This window comes from Pleurodeles waltl, chromosome 10 (assembly GCF_031143425.1).
Source record: "Pleurodeles waltl isolate 20211129_DDA chromosome 10, aPleWal1.hap1.20221129, whole genome shotgun sequence".
In the NCBI taxonomy this organism is placed as follows: domain Eukaryota; kingdom Metazoa; phylum Chordata; class Amphibia; order Caudata; family Salamandridae; genus Pleurodeles; species Pleurodeles waltl.
This window is the reverse complement of record NC_090449.1, coordinates 289,084,936-289,111,049: the sequence shown is the minus strand read 5'-3', so window position 1 is coordinate 289,111,049 and position 26,114 is coordinate 289,084,936. Positions and strand designations below refer to the sequence as shown.

Here is a 26,114-nt window from a genome sequence, read left to right as displayed (position 1 = left end):
GAAATAAAGGATCAGGCAGCTTAGAGTGAGGAAAAAAGGAGACGTGAGGTATAACCAGGGATTGGCAGGCTTCGTAATCGACGATTTTGTAATTCAGCAACCCTGGCTTTCGAAAAATATGGGGCTCCTATGCTTAAGTTTTTTTAACAAATCAAGCAATGCGCTGAAGGTTTATGTAACAGTACATGGTTGTTTCATTCCCTGTGTATTATTTAGTGTGCGAGTCTGGAGTCTCAAGAGGAAGGTGCAGGTGAAATCTAGTTCGTCTGGGCATCTGACAAAGTGCAGGCCGCAGTAGCCCCTAAGGTGCGTGGAGCCATTAGACTTTCTTTCAGGAGGGCCCGGTAAGCCCAAGGCCAATGTATATCTTTGAGATATGGAGGATTCGAGGGCCCCTCATTAAATTATGCAGGGGTCACCCATCATTTTGCATTATGCCACTACCTTAGCGCTTTACCAAGTAGGGATGTTAAAGCAAAACTGAATCCTAACCTTGGTTAACGCCTTCTGTAATGTTGGCTTGTTTCTGAAGTCACTCATTTCTTCAATAGATTGCCGATATTTGTGGCTCCTCCATGGCTAAATGATCAATTAAAATGCTTATTAAAAGTAATAGACATCTCCAGCAAGCAATGTAGAATTTTTGTCACTGCTTCCCAGTGAGCCTTCAGTGAGCAAGCGCCATTACTACTGGGACTCATTTAAACTATTGTTTTCCGTTTCAATGGCGGCCACATGATTAAAATGGCAGATAACCTTTTGTAACTGATATATATTATTCTAGGCTTGATTTCACTTTTTGAAATTGTTTTGTACATTGTATTGTTATGTTATTTTGTGTTGTGTTAAGCTATGTTTGTTTTATGTTATCCCTTGTGAAGAGTGAAGGTTGGGCAATTTCCGCTCTACCTACTGCGAAAAGTTGTTTTTTAATCTCCTGGCTTTAATGTGCAAAAGTTTGCAAACAGCAGTTGTGCATGCCTGAGTTGCATATGTTCAAACATAGTGGTTTGTCAATGTTTGTTTACCGGTGTATTTGGAGTGCTCCAGTAGGCACAGGTGTTAGCTGCCAGCCATTTGTCTTTGTCAGTGCTTTTTTATGTACTAACAAAATTTTAGTAAAATCACAAGGTCTAGGCTAAAACGTAAAGGAAAAGGTGACTTGCTATAGACAATGTGTTAAACCTGACAGCCTTAGGGTGGTCTTCCCCCAACTTTTGCCTGCCTCCTTCTGCTTTTGATCCTCTTTTTTGCTGGTTTTAGGACTCTGCACACTTTACCACTACTGACCAGTGCTAAAGTGATTGTCTCTCTCCCCTAAACATGGTAACATTGGCTCATACCCAATTGGCATTTTTACCTATAAGTCCCTAGTAAAGTGCATTAGATGTCCCCAGGGCCTGTAAATTAAATGCTATTTTGCTACTAGTGGGCCTGCGGCACTGATGTGCCACCCACATAAGTAGCCCCTTATCCATGTCTCAGGTGTACATTGCTAGGCCTGTGTGTGCAGTTTCACTGCCACTTCGACTTAGCATTCATAACTACTTGCCAAGCCTTAAATTCCCCTTTTCTTCAATAGGTCACCACTAAGGTAGGCCCTAGGTAATCCCTAGCGTAGGGTGCTATGTAAGTAAAAGGCATGGCATGTACTTGTAAGTTTTACATGTCCTGAAAAATTCCCAAACTGCTTTTTTACTACTGTCAAGCCTGCTCCTCTCATAGGCCAGCATTAGAGATCCCCTTATGTGCTTTTAAGTGGTACTTTCTGACCTGAGAGGACTAGACTAGTCATATTTGGTATGTTCGGCATGGTAGTAAGAAATTCTACTTATTGGTGAAGTTGGATTTTACATTACTATTTCAGAACTTCTACTTTTAGAAAGTAGGCATTTATCTACACCTACTGCCATCTGTGCCTTACAACCTGTCTCCAATTCATGTCTGGTCTGTGCTGGTTGACAGCTCTCCTTGTGAATTCCATCCAGACAGCCATAAATATAGGACCCTCAGCTGCATCTGCATTAATCTGCATACAGATGGGTTTCTCTTGGCAGGAAGGGTGGAGGGGCTTGCTCTTACACTTGAAAGGGCAGTGGTCTGCCCTCACACAAACAACTGATAACTCCCCAAACAGGGCTCCTGGCAGGCAGGTATGGATTGAAAGTGGAACTTTTGCACTTCAAAACCACTTTTTGAAGTTTCCCCTACTTCAAAGGCACTCTTGGGTATATATATTTGGTCTGCAACCCCAACAAATCAGACACTTCTGGATCTACAACTGGACTTTGTCAGAAAGACTGCTGAGCTGCCCAAAGGACTCATCTGGACTGCTTTTCCAGAAGGACTGCTATCCTGCTTGCTGTTCTGCTGCCTGCTGCTCCCTCATTCTGCTGGAAAGACCCTGCCTTCCTCCGCAAGTGCTCTCCAAGGGCTTGGATTGAGCTTTCCTCCTCTTCTGAAGTCTCTGGGCCAACAAAGACTTCATCTACTGGCTAGTCCACCGAATTCAGCGATACCAGAACTGTTGCCGCTCTGTGATACTGTGCGCTGCCTGCTCTGGCTCCAGTGTCCTTGCTGAATGCAATGATCGTGGCCTGGAAAGTAAGCTTGATGTCGCCGCAATACCGCTGAATCCCCGCAGTATGATCATGACAATGTAAAGTCAAAACATAGCGTCTTGATCTGCTGGACTTACCAACCCCTCCGGGTCACAAGGAACCATCACCTCACCATTGATACCGCATCACCTCCCCTGCAACCGGACACAACAGGTGCATCGGCCTCCACTGCGCAACAGTGAGGAACTGACTCCTCACCTCCCTGGCTGCAGCCAGGAACTGATGCCGCACTGACCCCAGCTGTGCCTCATCTCTCCGACTCCGTGCTATGTCTTTGTTTCCTCGTATACCAAAGGTACTGTGCCTGAAGTCAGTGTGACTCTGTGACAAGCCCGCACTCCTCTGCGAGTGGCGTTGGCCTGTTAGGAACGACTCTGTCACAATGTCGTAATAGCCCCAGATGGAGCAATTGTGTTCCTAAACACAATAATAGGATTTAATCTTGCAAAATTCAGATCTTTACTTGTGTATTTTGGATTCTTGTCATTTTGGTTTTATTTTATCCAGATAAATATTATTTATTTTCCTAAAAAATGGTGTTAAGTACTTTTTGTGGTGTTTTCACTGTGTTACTGTGTGAGTTATTGCACAAATACTTTACACATTGCCTTCTAAGTTAAGCCTGCCTGCTCTGTGGCAAGGCTACCAGAAGGTGAGCACAGGATAATTTAGGTTGTGCAGTGATTTACCCTGACTAGGATTGTGGTCCCTACTAGGACAAAGGTGTATACCTCTGCCAACTAGAGACCCCTGCCAAATAGAGACTACATTTCTAACACAATGTAAATATAATATAAAAAATTTAAGGTGCGAAGTTCAGTTTAGTTTTCAACTATAAAATAGTCCCTCCCATAGATAACTTTTTAAAATACTTGTGGGAGCTTTGCCTATTCATACACTTGTACAATTCACAAACTTCACAATTTCTCAAAGCCACAAAGTACAAAACTTCACACAACTCGTCACTACTCCAGCAGAATGAAACAAATGTACGCAGCTCTAATATTTTCTATGAATGCAGTTTTTAAAAAGCGCAAATCTGTCATTCACAAAACATCTTGCGCTGTTGGAGGGTCACGGTTCTGTTAGCAGGGTACTTTCAGCCGGATGTAGGTTTGCCAAGGAGATAGCCCCAGGTTGGGTTTGTCTCATGACCTTTCTCATCAACCATGAGGCTGAACTTGGACATCCAGAGTCCTACATGTAAGGATCGATTGGGACCTAATGTGACTTAGAAATGACAAGTTTGAATTGAAAAACAAAATTACTACAAAAAAGCTGAAAAAAGTCAACGTTATTATATTATACAAAAGAGAAAAAGTATAATCGTTGGTATTTCTACCTAGCAACTGTTATTTTGCAACTTTATATGGAATGTTTCCTAGAGTTGTTCAGGGAAAGTGTGTTCTTAGGTTTGCAGTTTTAATGACTGCACCTTTCATAAAACACAATTGAAAATAACAACGCCAATACACTGCAGTCATATTTAAGCATACTTTATTAAACACAAGACACCATAACACACCATGAGAAAGCATTGTATTACAAGGAACTACTTCAAAGGGAAGCTCTTTGAACTAAATGGAGATATATGGACAGCGTTGTTTTGGAGTGTTCTAGAGAACAACGATGTCACAACTTTAGTAAGTAGAAGTCTACAAAAGTAAAACATGAAGCATAAAAGTGATAAAAGTCATTTATATAAAATGCTGATCGGTAGTTTACCCTTTTTCAAAATGATACCAATCTTCAGAAGGGCGGTATTGACTGAAAAAAGAAAAACACAATTAGACGTTTTCAACATTAAACAAACAGCTTGCACAATGAAGAAATATTTCGTTTTGCAAGTATTTCAGTTGTTTTCTTGGGTGTGTGCCATCGAAGGGTGACTTGGAGATTTCAAGCTAAGAATGCCACATTTTTCTGGACCATTTGCACTTGTCTGCATATGCGTTCAAAGTCTGGACATGATTGGGGATATGCATTCCAATATATATATAGCAAAAATGGTTGTGGTAAGATTGGAACCCAGACTGTTTACAGCTGGCATGGTTCTCTGTCCTCAACTGTGAACAGACTTGGGAAGAAAAAAAAAACATTTAACATTGACAAATCAGCCTCGGCTGCACGTGTAAAAATCAATAGGGTTGTGAGTGGAGTTGTGCGTGTGTGTTTGGGGAAGGGGGGAAAGCAACTATCCTAACTAAGCCTTGCAAGAACGGGAGGGAAAATTAAGTTGTCGATTCTGCTTTGATTCACTGATGCTGATTAATACGGACAGTAATGAGGCTTACTGGCATTGGGGTTTTTGATGTTGCTCACTCTATTTGGTCATTGAGTCTTATTAATTCTAGGTACTTTTGAGGCTTGAGCTTACCTGGGGCCATTTTGGTGCATTCCTGAATGGGGCTATTATTGGCGCTTCCCATTGATTATTGCAAGGGACAACAAAAGTGTCTTAATTGTTATGACCATTAACACTTACTAATGCTTTGGACTTTATTTGAGGGTTCTTACTGCATGGCTCCATTTATACTCTTATTTCCTTTGCTCATGCATAAGACTTAACAGTGTAGAATATATATATACATGATATATGATGCACACAAGTCCTCCATTAAGGGAGCCATAGACCCTGCAAGGCGGCTTCACGTACACAGGAACGGAGCACCGTCAACAATCCTCACAGAAAACCAAAGAGGAAGCCAAATCTGAAACTCTCTGTGGTTTATTCAGCAAATAAAGTGGCAACATGCTTTCCTTCTGTTCAGTCCTGATGCGTTTCGGCTCCACTCTTGAGCCTTGATCACATGTGCAAAAGGTTACTTCTCCGGATAAAGACTATGTGTGCCGGACATTGACTTTGACATTGCCACTTTTACATTGCCAGCCTTGCTATATATCTACACTTTGGCGCTACAGTGCCTTTGATGGCCTTTATCCTGGAGAAGTAAGCACTATTAGCGTAATGAACATGGAACTACATTAATTACAATCCATGCTGGTTATAGTGGTACCGGGCACATCGCCGCCAGCATTTAAAAGCACGTGGTTATGTTACACAGTTACCTTTTGCACCTGTGATCAAGGCTCAAAAGTGGCGCCGAAACGCGTCAGGACTGAACAGAAGGAATGTATGTTGCCACTTTATTTGCTGAATAAATCACTGAGAGGTTCAAAATTGGCCTCCTTTTTGGTTTTCTGTGAGGATATATATATATATATATATATATATATATATATATATATGTACACATACATGTGTGTGTCTGAGTGTGTCTGTGTATACATATATATATATATATATATATATATATATATATATATATATATATGTATCAGAGGTCTCCAAACCTTTGAACGCCATGCCCCCCCAGCTGAAAAATAAAAATTATCATTTGGCCCCCTCCTCAGACTTTTTCACATTTATTGTGTAAAGATGGCAATGTTTAAATATGTCTAGACCTATTTAAACATTGCAGTTAAATACTGTTACCTTTTTAAAGATACAATAAAATGCTTCTGCTTTAAACAAAGGCCTGTTATCTGTGTATGTTAATGCTTCTTTTGGCCAGAGTCTGCCCCCCCCTGTGATCACTTGAGGCCCCCCTAGGGGGGCCCACCCCCTGTATGAAGACCTCTGATATATATTTAAAATATTATATATAGATGTGCACACAGGCACACATATGTGTGTGTGTGTGCGTGTATGTAGGTATAAATATATATATATATATATATATATATATACATATATATATATATATATATATATATATATATATATATATATATACATGTACATATATGTGTGTGTGTTTGTAAGGCATTTTTTCAGACATTTTTGGAACCTCTAAATGTTGGTCACTCCCACTATTTATTACCAGAGGCACCATCTTCTGTTTGGAGCATGTCTAATAAGTCAGTCACACAAACAGCATACAATCTACTGTCCGTGTGCCACTCAAAAGTATAGTTATATAGAGAAAGATAGGTTAGTATGGGCTCTGAGTTATAAAACAGTGATTGTAGGAGCTAGACATAATTATAGCACCCTATGAGATGTCCATATCGTGGGGGCTCATTGATGCTAGGGGTTTGTGTTTTCAAAAAACAAAATTAAATAGCAAAGATGTTATCTTTAATTTAACTTTAGCTCCCAATGCACCATCGACTATTACGTAACATATTATTTCACAAATGCAATACCACATTACTAATCTAAAAATGAGAACTGATATCATTAAACTTTAAAAAACAGTCGCAATCCAGTGCTGAAATTAGCATACCAACAAACCTACGTACCAACTCTTTAATACCTCAATCTCTTTCACCACAAAGCAGTAAGTATCAGACGAAAATATACACGAATTAAAAGAAGGTCTGGAGCCTGATTTCGAGTTCAGTAGATATTCCGTCTGCCCTCTTATACGTTTCATAGCATATATCTCATTTATAACGTTGTGAACGAGACATCTGTCACATTTGTGACAGACCCATCTACCAAACTCTAAGTAAGGGCTCCAGTAACTCCCTCACAAGTCTCACACGCAGAACTACATTCTCAGTCTTTCATTCACGTGTTTCCCACCTTTCAGACACGGTGGCAGGATAGGAGTCTTTCTACAGGTTAAGTCACTAGTATAATGGGCTCATTTCACGTATTGTTAGCTTTTATATTGTAGACAATACTCACCCCCTTTGTATGTGTGTCACACAATCTGCCAGATCAATACTAAAAAGCAGAAATTAATGGGTAAAGAACCAAATTATGGAAATATTATAACTGCATTAATTCTGTGTTCGCTGGTAGAATTATACTGCACAGCTTGAAAACTCAACAGAGAAATATAATTGACATAAGAAAGGAATAATTTGAAATGCTCCTTGGTAATAATCCTTCTTCAGAACTATGTTTAATACAAGTCATTGCTTTCTCAAAAACCGAATAATGTATTATCAGAGAGAAAACAACAAAGATGTTTCAGTTAGGGCTGAATGTTGTTAGATCTCTTGATTTTGACTTAATAAGTGCGTCGACATGCCACTATTCTGTTACATTAGGTCCCAAAAAAACTGTTATAAAGCTACGTAAAGTAACACACTTCCAAACTAAAGCACAATATTTATGAATATTCAGTAAAGAAAATTGTATAATGAGAGGATCTCCCATTCTTCAGCGTGAGTTTGCGAGACCGCCTGGCACTGGCTACTTAAGCTGCACTGGCTCTCACAGAGCTTGCTCGTGCTTGCTAATTTGACTAACAAACTTTGTAGCAGACAAAAACACATACAATAGTTACAAAGACATCATACAATGTATGAGTACTGGCTCAGGGCTGGACTGGACAGTCTGACAACCTGGTCTTTACGGATCTGCTGTGAAAGAAGGATGGACTGCCATGCCCCAACCACTCCATGACCCCATTCAGTTGTGGCCACCTGCACTGTGCAGCTCCTTTGAACATTTTAGCAAGGTTCTATTTTGATTTACAATCCGGCATTGTATTATTCTTTTTTTAAATCAACATTGGTAGTTTTTTGTTTTTATTTTAGATTGACAAGCATGATTTTTATTGTGACTGTGAAACGATCGTATGATCAGGCAGTGGGGTTTAGGTGGGGTGGGGAAGGGATAGGTAGTGAGATCAGTCAGTATCTGCCCATGGCAAAGGCAGTGACAGAACAAGGCACTTAACCACTTATTCCATGCTGCAGTGGTACCTTTTCTAAAATATAGTGTTGAGCTTGGTAAGGTAGCGGAGCATGGTAATGGTCTGTGCAAATGATCATGATGTCTGTCTTGAGAACATTACGGCACTCAAGGCAGTGCATGCAATATGGAGCAATGAACGTATTCCGCTTCCTGACTCCCGTTGCAAGTTTGCATTGTACAGATTCCATTGGTTGTAAGACGATCAATGCCTAATTAATGTTTTGCTGTAAAAATAAAACACAATAATGCACAACTAAGTAGGGGGTAGGGTGTTAAAAAGCTTTTAATAGAGTGGGAAGGTTTCTTTAGACCGCTGTGGTGTTGCTCTGATTCATAAACCTTGGCTCCCTGGTCATGGGATCATCTGTGTGGTCTCTGGTCCTTAGCTGGTCACCAAGAGTAAGCCTAAAGCCATACACAAGCAAAACACTTTTTGAGCTCTGTGGATTGGAATGCGACTGGTGGGAGGGAGGTAATGATGCTTCATTGTCGTGACAGTGGCCTAACAAATGTTGAGGGCCCCCTGCATTGTACATGGAGGGGCCCCCTCCGGACTCACTCAGGAGCTCTTATGCCAGATTACTGTGCTGAGGGGTCCCCGCTCTACAGGGGCTGCCGGGATCTTTGTTATGCCCCATGTTGTGAACCTGTTGCCTTTACCTAGCCTATGCACAGACAGACAAGAAAAGATGAATGTACTGCAAAAACATATGCCAGACATATATTGCCAAAAGTGGCACTCTTTGGATTGTCAAAAATAAAGATCAGTTTATCTAGTTTTTAGCAAGTTCTAACACTAACTAAAACATGTTACCATGGTTTTTGGGACTGTACTGAGGACTGACGTGGCCAACATCTACTACCTTGCTCATGGAGTTTTGAATTCCTAGTTCAGATTCTTCAAATTTCTACCAGTCGGGTATTTCTATACTATGAGGCTTATTTAAAAGACCCTCTGCTCCTGTGGCCCATCACTTTTAATGACGTTCCAGCGGCGCACACTCCAGGATCATATTTACAAGGCCACATAAAACCACCCTGCGTGGCTTTTCATGACCTTGTAAATATTGACTGGGGCAACGCAGCACAAGTCGCTGTGTTGCCTCACCCTGCGACAGGGAGGCGTGCCATGGTTGTTACGTGGTGGGAGTTCCCATGAAACATCCATGGCATTTGACACATTCCTAGATTTACAATGTTTTGTAATCCTGGGAATGTGTCAAAAGCCTATGCCTCCCCAGGGGAGGCCTAAGGGAGACACAACAAGGAGAAATACCTTTATTTCTCCTTGTTTTTCCCTTTTCTATGGGTGCTGCATTCTGTAGCATACTTAGAAAAAGGACAACCCCTCTTGTGATTGTTTTTGAGCAGGTAGGTGTCCCTTCCTGCAAAAACCAATCATCCCTGCAATGCAGACACCCTTGCACCATAGTGCAAGGGTGGCTGAGTTGGCGCATGGCAGCCGGTTGTGCACCAGAACAGTGGCAAAGGACAGAAATGTGCTGTATCTTATAGATAGGGTGCATCCCTGCCCTTTTCTTTTGATGCAGAGCAGCACAGCAAGATTCCTTGAGATACTGCCCTGCGCCAAATCCTCGTAAATGAGGCCCTATGTTTGGAAGAGGGAAAAAGTTTGCAAAGGGTAAAACTCCATTAAAAGTGCAGTTCTCCGATGGGTCATCTTCTCATTCGATTTGTGGGCTATATATATACTAGCAGATGATAATTCAGTAGGGGCTCAGCCCTGGTCACCTATACTCGGTCAAGAAGCTAAAGTCACAGAGATGAAAGGTGGCGAGTAATTGGACATGAACTATTTCACAGAGCTAATGTAAAAATACTACATTTCCAGACAGACATGGACTTTACTGTACTCATCCCTTTCACTCTTGACGAGGTTAGTCCTCTTTTCTGGATCACTACCCAATCAAGGCAACAGCCTGGTTTTCAGGATCAGATGAGAAATATGGGGGATGGAGTAGAGTGACTGTGGTACTTGGATAGATGGAAATGATGCTTCTTTCCTCTTTCCTTACCTTCATACATAACAACAGTAAGTATGATTTATGAGGAATTACTGTTTTTGAGATTCATTAGGCTTGTGGTAGACGGATGAGAGGGATTTATTTATTCCAAGTCTACTTATATTCTGATCAGCCTGTTTGTTATGTTTTATGGCAGATTGACATTGCCTTCTTTCCTTTTCGGTTTTCTATTCCCTGTTATCTAAGGGAAATTGTCTGAATTATTTTTTTTCCAATATTATTTTATATTGCCTATCCGTTCTCAATTAAAAAAAGCAAGAATGGCTAGCACAAAAATCAAAAGGAACCTGTTTCCTTTCACTAGCACATGCACACACGGCAAGATTAGCATACTCCGTTATTTTTACTCCAAACACACATTTGCCATATATGACACTTGTTAGATTGCAAAACAATAAAGGTTATTCTATTTCATTTTAGCAAGTATCATAAAACTTACTAAAGCATGGCATTTGTGATTCTGCTGAGGTTAGCATGCCCAAAATCCACTAATTACTTATGGAGTTGTGTTTTATAATACATACATGGGGTTCTCCGCATAATATTTAAGGCATTATTGTTAATAGGAAATATGAACAGATCTTATTACATTATTTTGTGACATACAGGAAAGCTTCATCATTCCCAGTCGTGTTCTGCGCTGAATAAAATTCAAAATAGGACTACAGTTGTTTTGCTGTCTCTAATTTTCGCTGAAGCTTATATGCCCAGCAGTGAATCTATCTGAAATCTAAAATACGCCTTACAAACCACATTGAAATCATAATAATTTTTTGTTTAACTATGATTAAACAAATGTAAGCCTGTCAAGTTCAAGAGGGATTACTTTGATGCCTACAAGTTCCAAAATAGGGTTCCTGAGCTAATTGCATTTTAATGAGAATAATAAGCTGCTATAAAATGATTTTGCTCAATCGCTGTCAGATGATAAGCACACTGATTGGCTCCCAGTATCACCTGTGTACCCCCTCAAGCACTGTATTATTTAAGGAGACTATTTTGCTTTTACTTTCTGTACCTTAATTAGCTCACTTCTTGACCACACCTACTGTACTGTCAGGTCATCCGCCACCTTCAGTGGCTCCCGATGGTCAGAGGAAACTCATTTTTGCTGAGGTAGCTTCAAGGTGACTTCTCTTATGAACCCTCAACTGCAGTGGCAACTTTGGAATCCTTTGCTTAACAAACAGTGAACACCTATTGGTGCACTCTTAGCAATACAACTGCTTGATGATACAGTTGCTAGTACTGCTGCATGTAATATTTTTACGCCTGATCATCCCCTTAGCCTAACATTACATTAGGTTTGGAAATTCCCCTTGCTCAATCATAATATAATTAAGTAAAGTTTCACTGTACCTGTTACTTTAATCTACCTATCCAGGGTTAAAGAAGTTGTTTGCAAACACTGTTCTGACTGGTTAGAATGTTGAAACGTATTGCAGTTTCCAAATATAAACAGTCCACTTCCAAGGTTTGACTCTATGCTCTTTTGGTGGCATGCTCCTTGTCAATCACTGTATGAAAATGCTTCAAACAAATTGTTGACTTGGCAAAAATGAGATAGAAAATGTGGTATGCAACTATATTACAATGACTGCTTCATCACTGATACTTCTCATTAGTAATGCGTCATCAGAATCATTTAGCGAGAAGGGTGCATTGACTTGCCCAGTGCTATAACAGTGACCATCTTTGTGTAAGAAAAATACTGATATTTTAAGGTTCTGGATGGCCCAAGAGATACCTGGTTTAGATCGAACCTACTAGACAGAAAATGTGTTGTCTCTTGCAAGGACTATTGTGGTTACCAACCAAGAACAACCAGAGGTTTGGAACCACCTCATTGCTTACCTTTGGTTGACTTCCCTTGGTGCTATCATTTGCCTGCTTCTTATTCGTGCCAAGGTTTGTCAATCTTGTGGTTGTCCCTCTCAAGGAGCATTGCCTCTTTACAATCTCTTTGACCAGTTGGCATTGCTGCTTCCACTGCATGGTTTTCAAGCAATTCTTATATTTTGTGTGAGTTTTTAGAGTGCTTGTGTTTTTGAGCCATCTTCCTCGTGAACATCAGGCTGACTCCGTGTTGCTCTCTGTTGCCAGACTGTTTCTCTCCTCCACGTCCTTTTGCCCTCACCTATGTAGCTCCATATTGCTTCCACCCAGCCATGCCCTCAGTGTTTCCTTCCTTCAAACCCTGTGCTGCTTTCTCTCCAGCTTCCACCCCATTGCTTCTGTATCTCTTCCAGCTCTTCCCACCTGTTGCTTTCATGCCCCCTCCTGAGTTGTTTCGGCGTTCGGCCTAACCCTTCCCCGTGCTGCTTTGTCGTTCCCTCCTGCCAGCTACCACGTTGTTTCCGCTCCCCCTGCCTGCCCACTTTAAAAAACAAAAACGTGCTTGTGTATTATTATTTCTTATTAGTTACAGATACAACTTGAAGTGCTTTAAATCTGCTTTTGTCTTGTATTTGTTATTTCAAGTTTATGTTTTGAAAGTGAAACAAATATTGGATTGCTACTGTTTCACAATTTGCCTTTACATTTTCTGCCATGAAATTAATGCCCAGGCAACTAAAACACAGGCCACCACGGACAAGAGAAAGAACAACACATTTTTTATATAATGATAGCTGCTGCAATCTTGTGACAAAGACGGCAGAGGTAACTATCACCCAACTACATTGTATGCATCCTATAGACTGTATAAATATGAAATATCCTTAAATCCATGAGATTTGTAAGGTTCTCATGTAGGTTACTGTAGTGTACATAGTGCAAGGATTTTGACTCATGTATTGTTAATCACAACCTCTCTTTAGGCCTGTTATCATAATTAGATGCAAAGCATGGCCACAGATATCTCAGAAAATATGCAGAAATACAAACTAATTCACGTTAAATCAGATGTAGATGTGCTACAGTGTTTGTCACAGTCAAAACTATAACTTACGTTTTAGAATGTCCATTCTCCATTCAGTGACATTCAATGGCATTTTCTTATATATATTTAGGGCAAAACATACCAAGGATCAGTTGCAAAGCAGCCACTGTTTTTAGACAGTGGTACGGTAAGACACAATCCTTTTTTGCCGTGTGCCAAATATACCAGCACAGCAGAAAATGGCCCTTGACAAGAATTTACTGAAAACCTGCCTCATGAATATTAAAGAGGCCCGATTTCTCTTCATAGGCTAGTGAATGACTGCAAATACAGGGAATGGAGTCCTACGAGACACAAAAGCCGCCATCCCTACATCTGCATCCCCCCTATGGAATGACAGTGTTCCATGTCCCTTACAGTTATGAGAATGCGAAACTGAAAAAAAGGTAGGATATGAACGGACATAGGGCATGCAGGGGTTCAATGGACTCCTGCACACTCTACCCCATGCTGGCAGTGGGGATCATTCATTTTGTAAATGGTCACCGGCATCTTTCAGGTGTTGCTATTCTATGAATGGGTTGTGATCGCAGGCTCTGCTGGAAACCATGTATACATATCCTTGTAGGTCTCAAGGCAGGGAACCATCTCTTTCCTGACCCTTTTATAAATTACCAGGACACACAATGTGGATATTGTGAGTTCTAAGGGTACTTTGGACTCAAAATGTGATTAATACTCTGTGATTGGAGATTTTGCATGTGCAAAGCCTGCAATGTAGTGCACTGCAGACTTCCTAAGAGCAAAAATCTTTTATATGTGTGGGCCCTAGTTCCTTAAAATAAGTGTAACATCAATTTAAATGCATGTCTTTATATTACTTCTTATCTTCTGTTCCCCTATGGTTATGCCACTACCACGACCATCTTAGTTCTGATCTTGTGCCATAGCTTGAAATATTCTTTGTCCATGAAGTTACTTCTCCTCCACCACAAGGGTTTGCTGTTTCATAACATTCAATCTCGCCATAATCATGAGTTAATGTTGAGCAAGACGTCATGTCATGTGACCTTAGCGTTATACTTAGCGACATCCCCATGATTTTTCTCAGCTGCTTTGGCATACAGCATAACTAACTGTTTACTTAAAATCTGCATAAGGAAATTACCAGGCACAGACATTGTTGACATTAACCAAGATGGATGCTGCATCTGAACAGAAATCGCTTGTGTAGACATTTAGGTTCTTTCCAATTAAATTGACTTCGAACAGTTGACTTTTTGGTGCTTTAGATAAGTATTAGATCAATTATTCTGACTCATGCCACCTCAAAAATGTACCTGTGTGCTATATGTTATGTTTAAGTAAGCAGTAGCTCTTCTATATTTAGGAGAAGCTGATGGATGCGTGTGCCTGCCCCTCATGGCTTCATACTGATGTTACCATTCAAATCTGCAATAGAAGTAGGAGTAAAGTACTCTGCTCAAGCCATCGACCTTTAAACCATAGCCTGCAATGCTTAAAATATTTATTCGACCCATTCGAAAATATTTTAAGGGTATCCCAAAATTGTGTCCACACGTACATACCAATTCACACCAGCACCGATAAAACATACACTAAGAATATAAATACTTATTTCAAAATTATCATATTGATTGAAGGTGATTTCTGGTGCCAAAAAGTCAATTCTGTTCACTCCGTTTCAGAGATGAGTAGGGGAGCTGTCAACTTGACTCTTTTATCTATGTTACCATTTTAAAATTGGCCATGTGCTTCAGATTTTATTCAAAGAAAATGAAGAGCACGAGACACACACAGAAAACTATGTTGTACACAAACTAGTAACACCTGAATGCTATGTTGTCCTGGTTGGCCATAATGTCCAACCCACATTTTTGAGAAGTTCTCCTTTGAATGTAAATATATTGCAAACTAAAGCAGGGTATGCATGTTTGAACAACAAATTTGGAAAAATCAGGAAGGTTAAACTTCTTTATGCTTCTTTTTGAAATTTGAGGTAGAATTGATGATGTGAACTCTTCAAAATTAGCAACAAAAGTTGCCCGTAGCCAGACCTAAAAAAGAGTAGACAGTTTGAGTTTTTATTTAACTCAATATTTTAAATGAGAAAGAACTCTTATTAGAAATCTTTGTGATGGAGCATCACATTGCACAGAATAATTTAAGAGGCAGATGTGTGACTGCAAGTCATAAACAGGTGTTATTGATGTATTTTGTCTGCTCCACATTCCAATTAAATCAGTTAATGATATGTTGCAAAGGCGTTGATCTACTGAGCGGTTAAGTGGAAACAGCAATAGTGTATAATTACTTGATAAAACTGCAAGACTTAAGATTCTGTTTCATAAGACATTTATAGGTAGTACCGTTTGCCAAGCACCCAGGATTTATATTCTGTAAGACATACAGGGCAGGCCTGAGGTCCTACAAGACTGGCTTAAATGTGTACAATAGTAAATGTCACAGTAAGGTGACCGAATTAGCACATGGATGAGAAATAAGGGTCAGATGTCAAAGCTTTTTAGCGGTCGCAAATGGTCCGATTCACAGAATTGGGCCATTTGCAACCGCTAAATAGCTTTATGGTATGTACCAATGGAAAATTGTGATTCAATAATCGTAAATTTGCTTTGCGATTCAGTATTAGGAATGGGCGTGTTTAGGGTGTTAATTTGGGAGGCTTCTGTCCACAGTCTGAGCTAGCTGGTCAGTGCAGTGGGCCCCTGGATGATGAGGGAATGTTGGTGAGAGTAGCAGATCCCTCGTCTTCACATATGGGGAAAATGGAACCCTCCTTGCAGTAAAAAAACAGGGACTTGCAACTCTGACAGTGACTGGGTCAAGGCAGTGGCCACACATCGGGAGGCCCCCACAACGAGTACTGACCGATAGCTGACTTGGGCTCCCAAGGAGTGTAGGAGTAAGCGGTGGAGACATGTCCCGGGGTAGCAGCTGGGGAGTGCCCTCCAAGGATGTATGTGCTTGACTTCAGCGGCTGGTGGTGTGCTATGCTCGACATGGAGATGGCATAGTAGAGAGCTGAGAGGAAAATTTTAAACCAAGCTCTGGACAGAGAGATGCCACTGCTTGACCGCTGAGGTTAGTGCGGTGGCTGAGGGCCTTGTGGCACCAACATTATCCCATTGTGCCATACATGAGCATGTGGAGTGCAGTGGGCTTGGCCCCTGGAAAATACTACCAGCCACGTGTTGCACCCTGATGTGTTGCTTCCTGAATCAGGACTTGCTTATAGCACATCGTATTCTTGTGCTGTGAGAGCACTTTGGTGTCATCAGGGAACTGTGAATCAAGCGTACTTGCCTCTCTGGTGCAGGTGTAGTCATTATGTGAATGCAGAAATGGCCTGCACTTTTCTGTAAGTACTCCTGAAGGACATTTCCTGCCACCCCAACACTGAGAAACTGTGACTCTCCAGTCAGCTGGTGTTCGAGTTTCTGGTAAGAAAGAAAAACAGTATTAGGATTAAATAAAATATACAAGCACTAGTCACATCCTTCCTCTTGCTTCAGCAGTGGCAGAAGTGCATTAAAGAAAGTATGGGAAGCATGAAGACGACAGGGTAAGCAGGCATGCTAGCGGGGTCAAATGAGTGGCTAAAATGATATTTTTAACCTTTTTTGGTCCTTCACCTTCAGGTAACTATATATAGCACAGCTTAAATGAAAAAGGAAGTTCAGTTAATCAGTGGGAAATACACTATCATACATTAAGAAACCTCTATTAAGAATGCACTACAGAGGCCAGTGTAACCAAAGAGCCAAAGAACTGAATTCTGGTAGGTGCAGTGGAGAATAATGAGTTGTGTATGTTTAGTGCTACGAGGTCCCAGTCTGTGACAGAAAGCACTGTGAATTTGTAACTCACTTACTTTAAACTTTCATTGTACACAGTATAAGGTAGACTGCTATAAAATGTGCAAAAATGTTTAAGATTAAAAAAAGGGCTTCAAAAACATAGATTTTAGTAATATCCAGACTGTACATAGTCCAGTTTTTATATCTGTGCTTTAAAAGCACACACTTCACAGATTAACTCCCTTGTAGTATCACTCAAACAGAATACATTTGTGTCATCATGAAGCCAATACCGGCTTCCAAGTACCCTTTACATCAGCAGATTAACCAGTTGGGCACATTAACATTTGTTTCAGGCAAGCAGGCACCCTGGCAAGAAGGCTTGTTTAGCTGTCTGCCCCTCCCTTGATTGCACAGCATGTGAGACTCCCTACGTTACATTTTATCTGAGGCATTTCAGCTCCCAAGATAAACCGTCCTGGGATGGTTGTCTTTTAACAAAAAGTAGGGGAACTGTTTTTCTTAAATTAAAAAAACTAGGGACATGTGGTGCTCCTCAGACCTTTCCACTTCGACCACTGGGCTTAGGAATTAACTGGTCACACAATGAAGAAACTCTTCATAAATGGCGTGTTTGAACAAGGACTTGACAATTAGTTCCAGACTGTATGAGATATGCTAGCAATACATGTTCAGTTTGGTAATGTCAACATTGTGTTGGTCACCACAGGTATGACGATTGTAACAGAAATGCTTGTCTTTACTTAGGTGATGCAGAACATGTAATCCAACAGATTGTTTACTCTATTTACTAATTTTTGAAAACTGAATGTATAGAAAAGTGGTGGGGTGTGGCTTTGTAGTTGATTTTGTTTGTGCAATTTGTGTCTTGTGGTGAGTGAGCTAAGTAGTAAATATCTAGGTTCTTTGATTTGGTGCCGTCAGTGTTGTGAGGCACAGATGTTTTCTCAGTGGCGTGTCTTGTGCACTCTGTTTCTCTAGTGGTGAGGTTAGTATAGAAGGCCTGGAGAATATATGCCAAGTGCTGAGGTGGGTATGTTTTGGAGTGTTCTAGTTTTTGATAGCAAGTACAATTCATGGATGGATGGTTGTACTGGGTACCTGTGATGGGAAATTAGAGTGTTCCTGGAGAGTATGTTGATGTGTTTGAGGGGTTCAGCAGACTTGCTATTTACGCAGTATGGTGTTTCAGCACGGTGGTGATGGAAATCAAGCTTCATCATGTATGTGGGATAATTTGTTGAAACTGTGTGACTGAGTTTTCGAATGTATGGGATTGTAAGTAATGATGAATGGGTGGCGAGATGTTGTGTTGCTTGTAGTGGTTGAGACATTTAATAATTCCCCTGTACAACTGTATTTGGAGGGAAATTGCAGTGGTTTTATATGGGAAACATGTACTGGTTGCGATGTAATCTTGAGAATGAGTGGCAGGCATACATGATTATTTCTGACGAAGTGGCTGGGTTTAGCATTTGAGAGTTTTTTCGTTGCTTGATTGTGTGTAGTGTGAATGCAGAATCGTTTGATATAGTGTGTTGTCTAATTTGCTTGCATAAGTGTTTTGTAGTGAGAAAGGATGTTGTTGGCATGATTAGTGCTATTGGAGTATTGAGGCACATGTACTGGGGCATTTTCTTGTGGCCTGGTGCCTGGCTCTACCTTGTAAGGATAGATGCAGGAGGGTCCTTAACGTGGCTTTAGCACTGCAAATCTTCTGTTGGCAAAGGCAAAACTGTGGCCTTGCCACATATTGAGATGTGGGTGAGTGGAGCTGCTGCTCCATTGTTCACTTATGTTGATCTATACAAATGCCACCATACATTTAGGTGCATTAATGATGCATTCTATGGCTATACTACATGATGGCTGCGGTGTGGTATATGGATATGATATAAGGGTTGGTCATGCCCCCGGCCGCTGAGACTGCTAGATTGAGGTGAGCTGTCTCCTGAGTCTTTGGCATCTGCAGCAGTGAAGATGTGGGTGCACTTCTTTACCAACCATTAGAAAACTCATAGCCATGCATTCTGCTGCCATAATAACTGATGGTAGGAATATTATTTAAGGACCATCGGGGGCCTACCGATCTGTAGTGCAACAGCTGCAGTGGCTCCGGGGCTCATAGGCTCAGAGATCTGAGGGGCTCACTATGTTCCCGTTATAGTTGTTTTTATTGTCAGAGCTGGGGTGAACGTCAGGTTTTTCTTATTTGCACTGGAAACCATGCCACCCTTGCTACACCCGTGAGGTCATTATGGGATCTTTACTGCAACACACATCCACTGCTTTATTCCTGCAACGCCACCCCTTTATGGGATCTTTTAAATCACTGAGGAAGAACAAATGGCGTGATATAACTTCTGCCACCCCTCTGGCTTTGGTTAAATGACAGTAATGCAGGTCAGAAATTGACTCCAGCAATTGTTTCACTCCTGAAAACCGAGTAGTTCCTCATGTGCACATTTTGGTGACTCTGGAAGGGGTCCCGAGGGCATTTGCTGTGTAAAGTTCTGACCCTCAATTCCTGTGAACATGTTCAAGAATGCAATCATTCTTGATCCTACAACTTCACGATTTGTACCTTTGGAAAGCAAATCTTCTCCACCTTTATTGTTCATATTGTTTCCACTTAATACAGTCCAGTGTCTTGACTGTGCTCCTTTAGCTGTTTTCTGGTCTTCTACTACAATATCGTTGTCGAAATATCGACCTGCAGATATCGAGACCGTTAGATCTACTAATAATACAAAATTTGCACGTGCCAGGATGAACTTTTGGACTCGATACCATGGGTACAATAAATATGTAGAATGATATTTCAGGTGTTGAAATTCTGACACGCAACCCACCTGTTTCTGCTATTTCACATATTGCATTGTGCGGCAAACTTGTTACCGATTTTTTTTGGTATAAAGGGCAATGTTTTCCTTCTGTCTGCATATGTATTTTTAACATTTCTATTCATTTTTTCAGATAATAAAATATAAGCAACAGTACAAAACAGATTTTTGCTTTACATGCTGTACAGGACAGACAAGCAAATGCGCTTATCGCTTAATTAGGATATTATAGACAGTGCAGGTTTTCATGTACCACTGGTTTGCTGAGGACAGACATTGATGAAATTAGCAAAGACAACAAGCAGCACGTAATTGTCTCAATGTCATGGTAAGTAAAAAAAATCAGGACAACCATTTCTGTTAAAATGAAGGATAAATTAAACTGTTCTGATCGTACTGCCGAAAAATAGTTAATGAAGAAATAATGAATTTTTTTACATTTGAAAAGTACTCATATGTGTCATTAGTTCACCAATTTTAAATAAAACCTGTAGGCTCAAAACATACCCAAACAGCAGGTTTGGGCAACTTGCAGAGACCATCAAAACTGCATGCAACAGATGACCTCCACAATTGCCAGGAAGCGATCCTTCTTGAGCATGCCTCACATGAAGTCCTGATGACAGGAGATTTTAGTATCAAGGACCTGGGGAGCAGAGGACCCGCAGACTGAAATACTAAGGAACAGGAAAAAATCAATAATCTCATGAGTACCAAACATCAGCTCCCCTTGACTTTCAGAGGAATCTCATATCTTCTTGTCTGAATCTCTAGAAGATCGTCTTATTCATTTTGAGATCCATAACAGGTGCTGAAGCAATCACAACACCCTGACTCTAACAGTGAATCAGGGAGCACCCATTCCCACCAAATATCGGACAGAGGGGGTCTTCCAAGTGCACTGATATAACAAAGTTAGCAGGATCAAATCAAGGATCACAGACACGCCAACCCTGACTAAGTGGCTATATAAGGTGACTACGGACCCCAGTACCACCTGGGGGGAAATGCAAACTAGGTGGGGCAATCTTTTACCAGAGCTCTTGGACGTTCTAATAGCAATAGGGGGGCGCACACAGCCTTCAATGACATCAGGGAGGGAGCAGAGCAACCAGCAGTACAACAAGGTCATCCTCACTACAAGGAGTATCCTAAAAAAGGCCTGGTGCAATCACAAGTCTAACAGCACAGAGAAAACTGTAACAGATCCCAGTAAAACACGCAAGAAACACAGAAAAGCAGTGTGGGAAGTGAAGAAAGCTATGTAGGGCAAGGAATGGTTAAAGGTACATACAATGATCCAGGAAGAAGCTAGCCTGCTTCAGAAACTACGTTGACAAACTGTAAACATCATACTGTACCATAGAACATGGAGTCCCAGAAAGAGTCTGGGTGACCTATGTAGCCGCACAATACTGTAGCTACTCGGTGGCACCAATTCACACAGACAAAGAGGAATATGCTGACCAGTCGACCGGGAATGAGTCAGATATCACAACACAATCCCAGCTGTGCAAAATCATCAAGGAAATGAAAAATGATGGGGCTCCTGGACCCAACGTGTTGCCTGCAGGAATCTTGAAAAGCTCAATGGAGGAATGGGCCAAACTGTTAACCCCTCTCTTTAACCAAATGTTCCTTACTGCCCAAATTCCCAAAGCATGGAGGGGCTCTAGTCTGTGCCCTATCTTTAAGAAAGGTGACCCAACAAAGCTATCTAATTATCGACTGATAGCCCTGTTAGACCTAGAGGCTAAAGCTTATGCATGATTACTGCTTACGAACCTAGAGGCCTGGGTTCTAGACAGTGACAAACTTCCATTCTTTCAGACAGGCTTTTGAGCAGCAGTGTCAACTATGATCACATCACTGCCCTCGCTGTGCTGAGCCATCAAGCAGCCCACGGGAAACAAATGCCACTCTTCTGCTATTTCAATGACTACAATGCTGCTTTTGAAAGAGCTGACCTACCCATGTTATGGAGGAAATTAATTCTGTGTGGCATTTTCCCAAACCTCTTACAGGTGATAATTGCTTTCTATTAAGACGCATGGATCCACATCAAAATTGGGCCACACACTGTCACTGCCAAAATCATTACGCAGGGTGGTTTTAAAAATGGGCTACGTCCTCACCCTACTGCTCTTTAATTTATACACAGCAGACTTGTGAAGAGCTCTAGCGAATAACATCCTGGCTTTGTTAGGCCATATGACTCTACATATCCTTCAGTACGCAGATGACATTGTCATAATGGATCATACGAAAATCGGTCTGCAGTGAGCTCTGAGTAGACTCAAAACCTACAATGAAACAAACTTTCTCATGATCAACCAAGAGAAGACCAAAGTCATAATATTCAGCCGCTATAAGGAAAAGAAACCTCTGTCATAGTGACCATTAAAATGCACAGAAATACAACTATTTGGGAGTCTAGACTACTGAGACATCTAAACCCTTGGCCCACATAGGCTCATTAAAAAAGAAAGCTGCTGCCATTACGTACTGTCTCGCCTGCCTCAACAAAAAAAAAATAGTGCCTCCGCTGCACTGATCCTCAAAGTCATAAAGGCCTGTCTCCTTACAGCATTACAATATGGCCACCAGGCAATCGCAGGCGCCTGTGCACCCACTTTGGAGCACTCAGACCTTAGTGTACAATAAGGTATTTCTACTACCCAGATCCCTGCGTGGGTCCAGAATCCATCCGGAATTTGGTGTGTCAAGCCAACGGTTAACCTGCAAGTCCGACATCTTGAAATATTATATATGCATACTAACAGCACCTGCAAACTCAGTGAAAGTCTGTTTGAAAGATACATTTAAGAGGCCTGGGAATCCTTGGCATCGGGTATTAAAGAAGGCAATTCAATCCACTCAAACAGAAGCACCAGCACTAACACTTGATACCGTTACTTTCTTAACACGGAAAAAGGTTATTAATAAACAGATGATCCTTGTGTCATTTCAGCAGGAAAGACATTGCTTCTCTGAAGTCCTCAGATATTGCACAGCTGCTGAATACGTCCTGTTTGGTAGGAAGATCCCAGCCATACCTCTCAGAGGACATGAACTTTTGTGCACGTAGAGACATCATGTATTTGCGACTGCTAGGCCTACCTGTGGTAGATTTCAACCTGGCATGGCCCACATTAGGGAAGGGAGGTGCTGCAGGATGTGCCACTTCAAGAACAAATCCTGGCTCCATCTCCTGTGCTGCTGCCCTTCTTTCAATGCTGCTGAAACCAATTTGCTGAAACCAATTTTTTTTATGAAGGGGGCCCGCAGCTGCCAAGAGGCCTTCTCGATATTTTTTTCTCATTCTGATGTGAGGTCCCTAGAAAAGTGCTGTAAATTTGTCAATGAACTTAGAGCTTTTCTTCAACCTCGAACTACTGACCCCAAGCCTATCAAGTACACTCAAAAGCTTTTCACTCAATACTGACACTTAGCTTCTTGGAATGCTTAGTTTGCACGGTCCACAGGACACTAACTGCACGTAACACTTTTCAATATTTAGCTATGCAGAAACTATTATCTGGTCTATCAATATTTTAATTATTTGGGTAATTTGGGTGTTGAATTTTGCTCATTTTGCTCATTTTAGCACTTCGCTTTTTGAAAGATTTTGTAATATCTCATTTTAATTTACGGGGTGTCCTCTGTGTACGCTGACTCGAAAAAAACAATCTTCTTGCCAGCATGCCTATTTTTCTTGTTTGTAATAGGTAGTCTTGCATCAACAACGCCTCATGGGAATTTGTACATAAAATTGGTTATGGTTTTTATTAACTAAACAATAAAATATATCCTATCATATATCATATCATAGTCCTCAACGTCTGTGCAGAATCCGGGATCTGTAAAACCTGTAGACCTATTTTAGGTCCCAGAGTTTCATAGTTTGAAACCCCAGTTTAGAGTTGGCAGACTTTAACAGGACTCAACATCGGTGGATAAACTTTGCAATGTGGTTGTGGGGTTGCGATTTGGGGTTCTCAAACTGTGGAATGTGTTTATGGATCCAACATGATGAACCAAACTTTTTTATAATTTTTGAACTTTGTATTTTCATTGACCTAGTGCTATGGTCAAGGATTGTGCATCCAGTCCCATTATATGGCCTTAATTTTTTTTTTAATCTTTTTTTTAGGAAGAGGGCAACATTATGGGCCCAACTCATAAAGGTATACTTAGATGTTTGGTCTAAACTTAGGCAAAACGTCTAGGTTTACAACTTTGGGAATTCACGAAGGGCACTTACGTGCCGTATCTTTAGGTCCGTCTAAATTTATATTTGTTAATTGGGCACATAGGGCCTGATTCTAACTTTGGAGGACGGTGTTAAACCGTCCCAAAAGTGGCGGATGTACCACCTACCGTATTACGAGTTCCATAGGATATAATGGACTCGTAATACGGTCGGTGGTATATCCGCCACTTTTGGGACGGTTTTACACCGTCCTCCAAAGTTAGAATCAGGCCCATAGTGTCCTGCAAAGGCAGCAGAAAGAGAAAATTGTCTCTCACTGAATTTCAGCGAGAGCATTTGGGTACGCAAACTTGAGTCTGAATTTGCAGCCCCAGAAAGGTTGACATGAGTAGAAGCTTCTTTATCAAATGAGGGAGGTTCAGTTTTTTTAAATGTGAGTCTGTAAACTGTCTTCTTAGCAGGGTTCCAAGACAGTTTGCTAACTGATGGTTCAAATAAAAATAACTTTAAACCCTGAAAGGTCCAACTGACACATTTATGTAAGATTTTTTTCCAAAAACTATTGAATAGATGTGCACCAAACCAAGCAAAGGCAATCTTCAGGGTAAAGCTGTAGTTTCATGCCATATATGGTGTCCAGAGTTTTTTTTTCTGTGACAGAGAGCAAAATACATATGCCTGCTAAAATGAGGAATGATGTTTTTGATGAACTTTTTTGGGAAGTTTTTACAACGATTCATGCAATTGCTTTAATGTTATTAGCAAAAAAGGGGCTTTTCAATTGCCGCTCTGACCTGACCATAGCTTCAGAGTCGCCATCGATGACAGTTTAATAAATATATTCATAAATATATATCCATGTACGTATTTACATGTTTCTTAAGTATATATACACACAATGACATATGTCACACACATAAGCACTTTGACCAAAATGACACAGTTTTGGTCAAGTGGGCAAGCCAGGATTAGAATGCTTGTATGCCAAGTTTGCAACATAGTCAATTAACTATTATACTACGCAGCAACTGCTTAGAGAAGCTACACTATTCCGTACAGTGGTTAATCAGGCGAATTTTAATTCCATTTCGTAAATACAAACAGCTCTAGATATCAAACAGAAGAAAAAGAACCAAACACATGCTGCCACTATCCATGAGTAACAGTCATTATTTCAATGATGGAGTTCTGAAATCATATAAACATATCAATTTAAATAATTTTGTAACTTTCAAACAAGTGGTAACTTCACCAAATGTATGACCTCAGAGTGGAATGCCTGGCCGTACACCAATAAAAGCGAGTAGAAGAACCTTGCCAAGACATAACTTTCAGAAATTTGGCACTCAGAGAGATGCATAGATTTATACAGGTGTTGTTTACCCATCTTCTCTGAATCTAACTTGCTATAAGCGGTGAAGTTCTGAAAACGTTGCCATTTAAATCTTTCCTCTCTCTTAGTTAGACGTTCACACACATCTTAAGTGTGATTACGTGTCTATAGTTACAAGTAGCTCTTAAAAGGGTCTTTGCCAGACCTACAGGTAAAGTATGTAAAATTAAAGCAGCCTGGAAAACACTATGGCCCTGATTTATACTTTTTTGCGCTGCATTTGCATCATTTTTTGACGCAAAAGCGGCGTAAACTTACAAAATACAATTGTATTTTGTAAGTTTGCGCCGCTATTCTGTAAGTTTGCACTGCTTTTGCATCAAAAAATGGCGCAAAAGCGGCGCAAAAAAATATAAACCAGGGCCTATCCTTTTAATGAGCGATCCTATCATTTCCCCAGGGCAAATTTATGGAACAAAAGTAAAGTATGTAAAATTAAACCAGCCTGGAAAGCATTATGACCCTGATTTATACTTTTTTTGCGCCGCATTTGTGTCATTTTGTGACACAAAAGGGGCGTGCACTTACAAAATACAATTGTA

The 26,114-nt window shown here is 40.7% G+C and overlaps 1 long non-coding RNA gene across 1 annotated transcript in view; it reads right to left on the bottom strand.

Annotated features, from left to right (window-relative positions):
- Window positions 1-14,774: 14,774 nt before the first annotated feature.
- The window catches only part of LOC138261465 (uncharacterized), a 107,451-nt gene continuing 96,111 nt past the window's right edge, over window positions 14,775-26,114 (bottom strand). The window contains exon 2 of the long non-coding RNA XR_011199096.1: window positions 14,775-16,742. This is a non-coding gene — a long non-coding RNA (uncharacterized lncRNA). The remainder of the gene's footprint in view (window positions 16,743-26,114) is intronic.